At 34.9% G+C, this 12,257-nt stretch overlaps 1 protein-coding gene across 1 annotated transcript in view; it reads right to left on the reverse strand.

Annotated features, from left to right (window-relative positions):
- Positions 1 to 12,257, reverse strand: part of CSMD3 (CUB and Sushi multiple domains 3) — a 1,166,404-nt gene that overhangs the window by 570,799 nt on the left and 583,348 nt on the right. The gene's annotated exons all lie outside the window — the stretch shown is intronic.

Genomic DNA, 12,257 nt, shown 5'->3' on the forward strand with positions numbered 1-12,257 from the left:
TTGGTTTTTATTATAGTCATCCCAGTAATTGTGAAATGGCTTATTATTGTGGTTTGATTGCATTTCTCTAATGACTAATACTATTGAACATCTTTTCATGTATTTATTAGCAATTTGCATATCTTCTTTGGAGAATTGGCTATTCAAGTCTTTTACCCATTTTTAAATTAGGTTGTTTGTTTTATTGTTGCTGAGTTGTAAGACCTCTTTCTACACTCTTAGTATTAATTTCTTAACACATATATGATTTGAAAATATTTTCTCCCATGTGTGGGCGTCTTTTCATCCTTATGGTAGTGTTCTTTGATGTGTCAAAGTTTTTAATGTAACAAAATGCAATTTATCTTTTGTTGTATGTGTTGTTTATGCTTTTGGTGTCATATTTAAGAAACCATTGTCAAATCTATTTGGAAAAATTTCCTCTATGATTCCTCCTAGGGATTTTATAGTGTAAGCCCTTAAATAGAGGTCTTTATCCATTTTGAATTATTTGCTTGTATGTAGTGTAAATTAAGATCCAATTTCATTCTTTTGTATGTGGCCGTCCAATTTTTCAGTCACCGTTTGTTGAAGCAATGATTTTTTCCCCATTGAATGGTCTTGGTACTTTTATCAAACATGAATTGATTGATGGATTTATTTCTGAGCTTTTTAGCTTTTGTTTACCTGGGGAATCTTGATTTCACCTTCATTTTTTTTTTTTTTTTTAAGACTTTAATTATTTATCATGAGAGACACACAGAGAGAGGCAGAGACATAGGCAGAGGGAGAAGTAGGCTCCATGCAGGGAGCCGGATATGGTACTAGATCCTGATGCCCTGAGCCAAAGGCACACGCTCAACCAGTGAGCCCCCCCAGGGGTCCCGGTTTCACCTTCATTCTTTTTTTTTTTTTTTCCACCTTCATTCTTAAAGGAGAACTTTGATAGATAAAAAATTCTTACTTGGCATTGTTTGTTCTTTCATCCTTTATGTCATCCTACTATTTTCTGATTTCCATGTCTTTTTCTTATTAAAAATCAGCTGCTAATATTTTTAAAATTTCTTGCTCATGACCAGTGACTTCTCTCCTAATGCTTTGAAGATTCTCCCTGTCTATACCTTTTAGTAACTTGACTATGATAAGTCCATGTATCAAACTCTTAGAGTTCATCTTTGAGTTTATCTTAGAGTTTCCTGAGCTTCTTGGATGTGTAGATTCGTGTATTCTCAAATTTGGGAAATTTTTGACCATTATTTCTTCAGATATTCCTTCTACATCCTTCTCTATGGGACTCTCATAATACATTTGTTTGGCTCACTTGTTCATATCCTACAGGTCTCTTATGCTCCTTTTATTATTTTTCATTCTTTTTTCCCTTTTATTTTTCACCTGGATGATTTCAATTGTTCAAAAATTGTTCAAGTTTATTTATTTTTTTAAGATTTTATTTATTTATTCATGAGAGACAGAGAGAAGCAGAGACACAGGCAGAGGGAGAAGCAGGCTCCATGCAGGAAGCCTGATGTGGGACTAGATCCTGGGTCTCCAGGACTACGCCCTGGGCTGAAGGCGACGCCAAACCACTGAGCCACCTGGGCTGCCCCAAATTGTTCAAGTTTATTAATTCTGTCTTCTGCCCAATCAAATCTGCTTTTAACGTCTCCAGTGGGTTTTTTGTTTCAGATATTGTATTTTAAAATCCCCAAATTTCTATTTGGATTCTTTCTATAATTTACATATCCTTACTGATATTCTCATTTTATTCATATATGATTTTTATGGTTCCCTTTAATTCTTTGTTCACTTTTTTAAAAAAGATTTTATTTATTTATTCATGAGAGACACACAGAGAGAGGCAGAGACACAGGAGGCAGGCCCCTGCAGGGAGCCCGCTGCGGAACTTGATCCTGGGACCCCGGGATCACGCCCTGAGCCGAAGGCAGACCCCCAACCGCTGAGCCACCCAGGCGTCCCCTTTGTCCACATTCTTTGAGCATAATTAAATAGTTGTTATATATCTTTGTTTAATACGTTCAATGAGTTATTTAGGGATGGTTTCTGTCAGGTCGTTTTGTTCCTTAGAATGGTCCTACTTTCCTGCTTCTTTATATGCTTTGTGATTATTTCGTTGTTGCTGCAACTGGACATTTGATTATTATACTGCAGTAATTCTGGAAATCAGATTCTCTCCCTTCTCTAGAGTTTGCTCTTCTTGATTGTTGAAAGTTTAACTTGTGTTCATACAATATTTTGTCTGGAATTGTTTTTTTTTTTTTTTTTAATACAGGGAGCTTAAAAAATAATCATTTTAAGTATGTTTGTGCTGCTATAACAAAATACCATAAACTGGATGGCTTATAAACAATAGAAATTTATCACAGTTCTTGAGGCTGGGAAGTCTATGATCAAGATGCTGGCTGGTTCTGTGTCTGGTGAAAGCAAGCTTTCTCTTCCATGGAAATCCTGTTTTTTAAAAATATATATATTGTTTATTATTTATTTTATTTTTTATATTTTATTTTTTTATTTTTATTTTTCTGGACCTAAGCATTTCCCAAAGGCCCACCTCCTAATATCATCATATTGGGCATTAAGACTTCATCACATGAATTTTGAGTGGACACGGACATTCAGACCATAGCAACACCTCCTCCAGTCTTTGAGAATAGCTCAGTGCTGGTATACTCTTTTAACACTTAGCCAGACCACTCACAGTTCTCCTTAGCCTTCACTTGATGCTTACACTGAGCTTATAGATCAACTAGTAGTGAAAGCTTAAGGTCTTCTCAGGTCTTTTCTGAACATGTGCCTTGTCCTGCACATGCATGTGACTTTCTAAATTCTACCACATACTGGAAGGTTTTCAAATGCCCTCATTTCCCAAAAAATCTCAGTTTGTTATTTCTAGTGACTCATTCATAATAGCTTGCTTCCCTATGTGTTTAGTTATATTTAATAGTAAAACCATATTTATTTGAGCTTAAGCTTTGAGAATCGTTAGGCCCTAAATTGAGTATATTTTATTCATTTTATGCTAATTGGATCCAAGAGTTACTACCAAGCTGGTGCCATTTTAACAGCATCTAAGGGTTTTAACTAAATGCTAAATTTCAAGTTTAGTTTCTTCACCCATTGATTCAAAGAGACTAGGCCCCAGTCTTAGTCTTCTCATTCCAGAGATTTATTGCCATCTACTCTAAGGAAAACCAAGCTTTCTTCCCATTTCATCTCCTGTTTTCATTTTAGCTTGTGTTCTTTTCATTATGTGTGTATATATTTATGTGTGTTTGTGCAGTATCTATGCATAGCCTTGTAGATTTTCTTTGCTTTCTTGTAAACCAGAAATGCACTAAAAAATGTTTCTTGTTTTGCAGTAGGAGGACCTCTAAGAGTACCTCACCTGTCATCTTATCAAAAGAAGAAATCTCATGATCTACCTTATAGCAAGCCATTTTAAATATATTGAATTTGAAATTAGGGAATGCCTCCTTTTTATGACTTTAAAAGTCTAATCAGCTAGTAGAGACAAATTAGATCTCGAATAAATGACTGATAGTTTGCTTGCTAATTCTATGCCAATCCCTTGACAGTCATTATTGTATAATCATGTCCTAAAGGATTTAGACACCCATTTAATAGTAGATTTTTTTGTCTGAATTATAACTGAGATTCATGCATGTATATATGTAACAATGAGAACCCTACTTCATTTAAATTAAGTGATGAATTAATTATTAACTAGTCCATATACTTTCAGACAAGCACTTAACCACTGAGCTGTCACTTGAAATTTTAGACACTTGTAATTCTTGAATAGTTTCAATGACACTCAAACTCTGAGAAGATGGAATAGTCTGACTGAATATGTAGGACATATTCATTTTAATTTGATTCATGTAGATGTATTATTACTGGAATAAATATTTAGAAGTAAAATCTGCACACATTAATATAAATAAAACATAGTAAAACTCAAAAATAGTACATTGATATATTTCTAAAAGAAAAAAGATTGGAAGGTATAAAGATTATTTAGAAAAAAAACCTTTGTTTACACAAGAATATATTAAGTAACAGCGGGAGTCTGATGTGAAATTTTCTTTTTATGAATTCTCCTTTAACATGGAGTTGACCAAGTAGCCATTTTTATCCCTTTATTTTTGTTTAATGTGGAAATGAAATGCAAAGTTAATCTAAAAAAATAAACAAATACTCATCAATGTAACATGAACACTTTCCCTACATGTTTAGTTGGTATTGGGCTGAAACATTTATTAGGGAAATTGGAAGAATACAATGCATATTTGTAGAGAAAGAAATGTTATACATTTGCCTCTCTTTTGTTCCTAGTTATTTGTGGGTGGGAAAAGAAAAGTGCACTTAGTTCATCGAACTGCTGAAAAAAAGTTGTGTTAATAAAACATGCCCCTGAAACACAGAAATGATCTATAAGTGTCTTGATTTTTTTAACCAAATAAGCCACTCTCTTGAATTCCATTTGTAGAGTAATGATTCCAAATAGCTTACATAGTGCTGCTTATTGAGAGTTATGTTAAAAACTTTTAAGCTACTCATGTAGTCGATTAAGAATAATCTCAGCCATTTTAACATTGCTTTCCAGAAGTGAGAAATCGGTAAACAGCATAGATACTAAATACTTAATAGCTCCATTTGCCATAAAGCTTAAGATATAGGTTTTCATGAGGTACGTTGATAGAAGTTGTATATAACCTATGTCTCATAATTTTTATTCTCAGTATCATTTACAAAGGATTTAAAAATCTGACTCCCGCATTATTACATTTAATGAAGTCATGTAGAATTCCCACTAAATTATATGCTTCATATCCATTATTAAATTAAAAAAATTAGCAAATATTTATATTGTGTGAGTCACTAGGCTCAGTACTATATAAGTACTGGTTTATTTTAACCCTAAAAGTTTCTGTACTGTATATTGACACATTAATTTGGCCACATAGCACTTGAATATCCACCTTGTGTTTGAAGAGTTAAGAATCTTGGTAGGAAGCAGAACATAGTTCCCAATAAGGTTAGATAGTCTATTCTGCTCTCACTTATCGCACTTGGAGTATAGGCATGAGATCTATGCTTCCCCAACTATTCTGGTAGAGGGTTGCAAAAGACCTAGAAACATCTAGTTTGAGGAGCAATAGTGATTATAATACAGAATGGCACTGAAGTCCTAGAGCAGTGGCATCCAATAGAAAAACCCTCCCAAAAGTCAGAAGCAGGTTGGCCTGATATCACAATCTATATGCTTAAACATCACAGCATTTTGCATTTGCATAGTAAAAGCCTGCAATTTAGAAAATACTGTCCGCCAATACCTGTTACATAATAAGACAGTTTGTAAATATGTTCTTTGATGTGAGGCATATGTCATATGTCTTAAATAGTGATAGCAAGGGGAGATAAGTTCTGAAAACTAAGAACTAATAAATATTATGTCAATTCCTTGGGAAAAAGTATAGGAAGCATAGATAGGTTGCAGCTATTTTATCATCCATGGTAAAATCTGTATTTCTTATGCATCAACAGAAATCTGAAAGCTGATGAAATTTCATTTTTCAGCATTTCTGTAGCTGATGACCGTTGTGTAAAACATTTTGTACCAACATAATTAGCATAACATTCAAATGAATCTTTGATGATGTTTAAATTAAATAAATTAATGATGCTTTAATATTAATTACCAAGCTATACTCATTAGTGAGACAGGGTGATGGAGCTAAGGACATGGGCAATGCAAAGTTTAAATCTCATCTTTGTCACAGAGTGTTATAGTATTTGATGAAATTCTCTGAATTTCTCTAAAACAGTGTTCATAATTCATACTTCCTTAAGTTGAAATAGGCATTACATTATACAAAGTTTGTAAAAAACACATACTGTGCATGATACAGAGTATGCCCTCATAAATGGCAGTTATTATTAGCCATGATAAGTTCATCATCATAAAACAGATGTTCACATCTATTCACCATGATCTTGAAAGTAAAGTTCTTTTTTTGAAAACCTCACAGTGATTCAAAGAAAAAAGCGACTTCCCCAAACTCTATGCTGCTAAGAATTTATCTTTCCCAGAAGCAGCTTTTCTCCATTATGTTTGTTTCAAAATGACAATAATTCACTCAGATATCAACAAGTATTTTTGCTACCACACGAGGAAATCCAGAATGCATAATATATGCATATGTATAAAATACGCAAAAGTTAATTATGTTGAAGGTATGCAATGCCAAGTTATTAATTTTAATTTTATTAATTAAAGCACTTCTTTTTTCATATACTTTCCAGATCTTGGTGATCACGGTCCAGTGGAGAGAGACAAGATAGAAACAAGATAAATATTATACCCCATCTTATGTGCTTTGGGATATGGACACAAAGGGTCACATGGGAGCCAGGAGAAGAGCCATCCAATCCAACTGGACCATGAAATGGAAAGATTTCCTCAAAGAATGAATCCCAAGGCAGTACAAAATAAAGGTGAGAATTGGGTAAGAACTTTCTAGGGGAGAGCATGAAAGTGTCACAATAGAAAATATATTTTTTGTTGTTCTTTCTGTAATATAAACTGTGAAACATAAAGTGAAGAGAAAGAAGGCTAAAGATGGAAGTAGGGACTCCATCATGTTGCATATGGACTTTGAACTTTATCTTTTAAATGAGGAGCAGAAAGTAGTCAATTTTGAGTACAGTGTCAACAGGATTGTGATCGCTTTCCATTTGTTCTGTTTGGCAGGAGGAACAATCTGAATTTGAAGAAGAGCAGGGCAGCGTTAGAGACATCAACCTAAACATGGGTGTGAAAGTAGGTGTTGAGTAGAATAGATTCAATCTGGATTTCTTTATCCCAAATAAAAATTATTATAGTAAATTTCCCCTTTCTTTTTATACAAATAAAGGCACTATTCAATGGGGTGCCTGGCTGGCTCAGTCTGAAGAGCAGCAATTCTTGATCTTGGGGTCATGAGTTTGAGCACCATGTTGGGGATAGAGATTACTAAAATAAATAAATAAACTTTAAAGAAAAAGAAGTACTAGTCAAAAGCCAACTCAAAACTCTATGCTTTTGGGGTGCCTGGGTAGCTCAGTTAGTTAAGCATGGCACTCTTGGTTTCTGCTGGGGTCATGGTCTCAGGGTTGGTCGTGGAACTGAGCCCTGCCAAAAGCCCTGCATGGGGCTCTGGGCTGTGTGGGAGTCTGCTTGAAATCTCCCTTTCTCTCTGTCTCTCCCCCTGCATGCTCTCTCTCTCTTTTCCCCCCTCTCAAATAAATAAATCTTTTTTTTTTTAAAGCTATGTTTCACAGGACTCTTTAATCACATTTTATTGGGTATAAAGTCTAATTTAGACAAAGCAGAATATGCAGTACATTTGTTTAAAAAATATGTATTTTAGAATAATCCTAAAATTTGATTGTTTTTTGTGATATGTATTGTATAAGTATTATGTGCATATATGGAAAATTAACATTCAACAACAGTTTATTTAGTAATGATTTGAGTTTGCTTATCTTTGTAAAAAGGAGCTATACAAAGGTAAATATACATGAATTTATGAAACAGGTAAATATTTTAAGCTATACAAGTCTTATATATGACACATACAAATACAACATTCTTTCCTTTCAAAGTAATTTCATTTGAGAGCAAAGGACTAATCTCTCATATTCCAGAAAAATTATACAGTGTGCTATTATACTTGGATATTTTATTATAGAATATATATTCTACAACTCTGGACTAAACTATTCAGTGCCACTTTTCAATGCCAGATTAAGGAATTCTTTAGTTTCACCCACTTTGGGATCAGCATCAGTTAAGGGCGGGGGGGATCTGGAGACACAGGAATATATTGATGGAAGATAAAAGCTTTTTTTTTTTTTATGCCTTTTGTATCTATACACTGTTCTTCCCCTTTAGGGGTTTGCTGGTACATAACAATAACAGATTAAATATGGCACTACAAATGTTTCATGAAGGGAAGAAGCTATATAAAAATGAAAAAATGCATCAAATATTAAATCTATAACACCACATACAAATGTGTTGGTTCTCTTCTGTCATTTATTTATGCTTAGCTACTGGAGGATACAAATTTTATAATACATATAAATGATTAACTTCAATTTAAGAAATTTGAAGAAAGACATAGATAATGTTATTAGTTTTAGGAGAGTATTTATCTTAAATTTGTATATGTTAGGTTGTACATATAAAATTTTTTTTAAACAAATATAAATGAGGCTCATTAAAATGAATTTTGTAAGAAAGACTATTTTACTGATTTTGCCCCTCATTAATAATGAGGTCAACTTGACCTAGAGTACCTATCTTTCTATTCCTCTATCTATATATATTTTTATAGATGACATTTGACTTAAAGCTTTATTTAAAAATTATATTATGTAAAAATGACTAAATACACAAAAATGGTAGTGAAAAATCAGATACCATACGCATACATAATGAGTCACAGAAAGGATTCTAATTCTTGTTCTCAGTTAGAATTTTTCTTATGACACCAAAGAGAAAGTATGCTAGATATTAGCTTCTCAATTCATAGTCTTGTTGTCAACTTTTTGTTTACTTAATTTCTTCTTGTCACTGATTAATGGATTTTTATCAGTTAATATCAATAGAAAACCTTGTTTACTTCCCAAGCCATCTTCCGAAGTAAGCAATTTAGGTCAAAGTCCAAGAAATTAAGGTGCAATAGGAATTATTTGCAACTGAATCCATTGGTTGCCACAGTCATCCAGGGAGAAAGATTCCTGGCCACTGGGCCACCCCTCACCCACACTAGGAGGCAGGCTGTTCCACATGATGGGTCTCCAGCAGTCAGTCATCTAGACCAGTGGGCCAGAGGCCTGGGTCCGGCTGACCTGCTGGGACCCAGCAGAAGAACCCCTAAGCTGCAGGTCCAGGTCAGGTCTGCTGGCCTCAGAACTGCCTCTCAGGCCCCAACTTCAGGAAATGTGCCCACACTTGGGGTCTGCCCAGGTTCCAAGCTGGGGGACTCTAGTACCTGTACCTCCATGTGACTTCGGGTTTGTCCTAAAGGACAGGATGGTCCCCCTCCCCCGGGGAAGGTGCGCACCCTAAGGTCTGAGCCCCTGTTTGTTGTTGAAAGTTCAATAAAGTGTTGAGAGTTTAAAAAAAATACTCTTTGTGGCAAATGGTTAGAATAAAAGTGAGGAGAGGCAGATATACTATTCTTTCCTCTTTTGAGAATTGCACTTCAATTAACATGCTTCTAACAAATGTTAGATGTTATATTGAAACACAAATAAAGTAATGTAAGTATTCTACTAAACACTCTAAACTTATCTGATGCGTTCTATAAATATCTATTTAGAACCTTCTCTTTACCACATCCTATTCTAGTGTTGGGGATATAGACAAACTTTCCTCTTTTCATTGGGGAAATACATGAAAGATAGAAAAGGATTATATAATATAAGGCTATATAAGATCTTCAATATTCCTAAGTGCTAGGAAGTGCTATAAAGAGGAAGCATGGAGACAGAGAGTGATGGAGGAGAGAAGATGACATTTGAGATAAATCAGAATGAAGAGAACAATTGGTTAGGTCATATTTCTCATCACATTTTTGGATACATCCCCAAATGCTCTGTATGATCTGGATCTTATTCAGCCCTACAGCCTCTATTTCTTCAACTATCCTCTTACCCACTATGCCACAGGTTATCTTTTTACTTCTAGGAGACAGCAGGTCTTCATGGACCTTTGCAAGCAAGTTTAATTCTGCCCCAGACACTCTCCTCTTTGCATTGCTAGGTCTCTTGTCTTCCTTCAATACTGGCTTGAATCTACCCTGTCTTCACTAACAATTCTAAGCAGGCTCACTTTTATTCCACTCGGAGTGTTTCTTTCAAGTAGTGACTGTTAATTTCTGTGTTTACTCTTCTATTTTCTGCCAAAATCCCTAGCTGGAGGCTTCCTAAAGGCAGGAAATTAGTCCTTTTTTTATTGACTCTATTGTAGACCAGCTTTCTAATCAGCAAAACTGTAGGATTCCCTGGGACAAGTTTAGAATTTATAATGTTGGTGTTCATCTGGCTACTCCACGGTATATGACATCTAATATGGTTGCTCTTGTATGATAGAGATCATCACGGTCTGAGACTCTATCAAGAGGATATGGAAGAGGTCCTAAAAGAAAAGAGAAGGAAGAAGGAAAAAGAAGAAGGAAGGAGGAGGAGAAGGAGAAGGAGAAGAAGACAACGACGACAGTTGCCACATCCATATGTGAAGATTTTGCTCCCTTCCTTCTGTCTTTTCCCCTGGTATCATGCAGTGTGATTGGTTCCACTGTTAGGTCAAGAGGAAGCTAAAATTCAAGCAAGATATGCAAGGGAGAGGCAAGAGATTACACAGAATTGTGCACTTCGATGATGTGTGCATCCTATGCAACTCTGGTTGTATGAAAATAATCAGATCCTCCAAGTGACTCTCCTCCACACTGATGAAAGGCTTTCAGAAGCCAAACAACCTACAGTACTAAGAAGAGCAAGTACTGGACACACAGGAACAATACTGCATTCCCTGTGTCTCCTCACTAGCTAGCTGGAGCAGTTGCCGAGGTGCTGGGCAGCTGGAGCAGGAAACTATCAATGTCCCAGGATAGTTCCTGTGATTCTTATAACTCTGAGGTTGTCATTAAGATAACCTTCTACTCTGCGGTAAAATATCTCAGGGGCAGAAAGCAAAAGCTCACAGCTCTTTCCAGTTCCTTTTTCAGTCTCTCTTGGCAGAAGTCTATTCTGAATTCTTAGAAACATCTGCTGATGGCTTCTGATGACTACTATCAGCAGGGAGTCTCTGCAAGGATATTCCAAGTTCTGAAGTGTGTGAGAGCATGTGTTATCTGCACAGCAGGAAGCTAAGCACAAACACGGGTGGTGGAGCCATTATGCCTCAGCACACTCCGAATAGAGTGGTGCGGTGTGGTGATGGTGGTAATACTAGTTGTAGTAGTAGCAGTAGTAATATTATTACTAACATTTAATAAACATATCCTTTATTCCAGACTCTATTCTAGGTGTGCAGCATGTATTACCTCCTATAAACCTTTCAGAGCCCTATGAGAAAGGCAGTATTATTTTTATTTTTCTCTTGAGAAAATATACACCCAAGATAAGTTTTTGGTGCTGATCTGTGATTCATTACACCATTATATAGAACAAATATCTGTATATACATAGGCATCTTTTATATGTATATAGTAGAATAGGAGGAAATGTTAGCATTAAGGATAGAAATTATAGAAAGGGGGGATCCCTGGGTGGCGCAGCGGTTTGGCGCCTGCCTTTGGCCCAGGGCGCGATCCTGGAGACCCGGGATCGAATCCCACATCGGGCTCCCAGTGCATGGAGCCTGCTTCTCCCTCTGCCTGTGTCTCTGCCTCTCTCTCTCTCTCCTCTCTCTCTCTCTGTGACTATCATAAATAAATAAAAATTTAAAAAAATAAAAAAATAAGAAATTATAGAAAGGAAGTAAAATAAACATTTATTTTTTATTCTAAACTGTGCAATAAGTGAATGCTTGATCTTCAAGAGAAAGTAAAATACTGAAAGTCAATCATTGTTAGTGGAAATATTAACTTCTTTTGTAAAAACAAAAAGCTGTGTGTTGCTTTAGTTTTCAGGATGTTAAGATAAATCTACACCTAACTTTAGTAAAACTTCAGTCTAGATTATCAGTCATGTAATTATGGAATTAAATAAAATGCAAGTGACAGAACAATTAGTTATTCATATGTTATTTTAAGAATAAGAGAAATATAATGCTTCCTAGAACAAATATATAATCTATCCAAAGAAGAGAGATTTTAAGTTCTGTTTCTTTATACTTCTTCATTCCTTCATTTACAAAACATACATCAGAAAAATAATGGTTATAACAAGAAAAACAGATTTTAAAGAGTTACAAGTTAAACAATGAAAAAGAGATATGTTCTTAAGAACTATATTATATTAAGACTTGTTTAAAAAGTTATAATTCATAAGCTATGACTAAACACAGGTTAAGTATTTTTAAAGCCAGTACAGTGTCTTGCATATAGTAAATTATAAATATCTATTTAAAAATTAGTTTACTTAAATAAGAAATGTTTTTAAAATTCATTATATTATTGCATTTAGATGATTTCGATACTATAAAATTGCAAAAAATATCTGCTTACACAGATAGATATTTACACAAGCTGTTCAACAACAAATAC

Source organism: Canis aureus, chromosome 14 (assembly GCF_053574225.1).
Source record: "Canis aureus isolate CA01 chromosome 14, VMU_Caureus_v.1.0, whole genome shotgun sequence".
Lineage (NCBI taxonomy): Eukaryota > Metazoa > Chordata > Mammalia > Carnivora > Canidae > Canis > Canis aureus.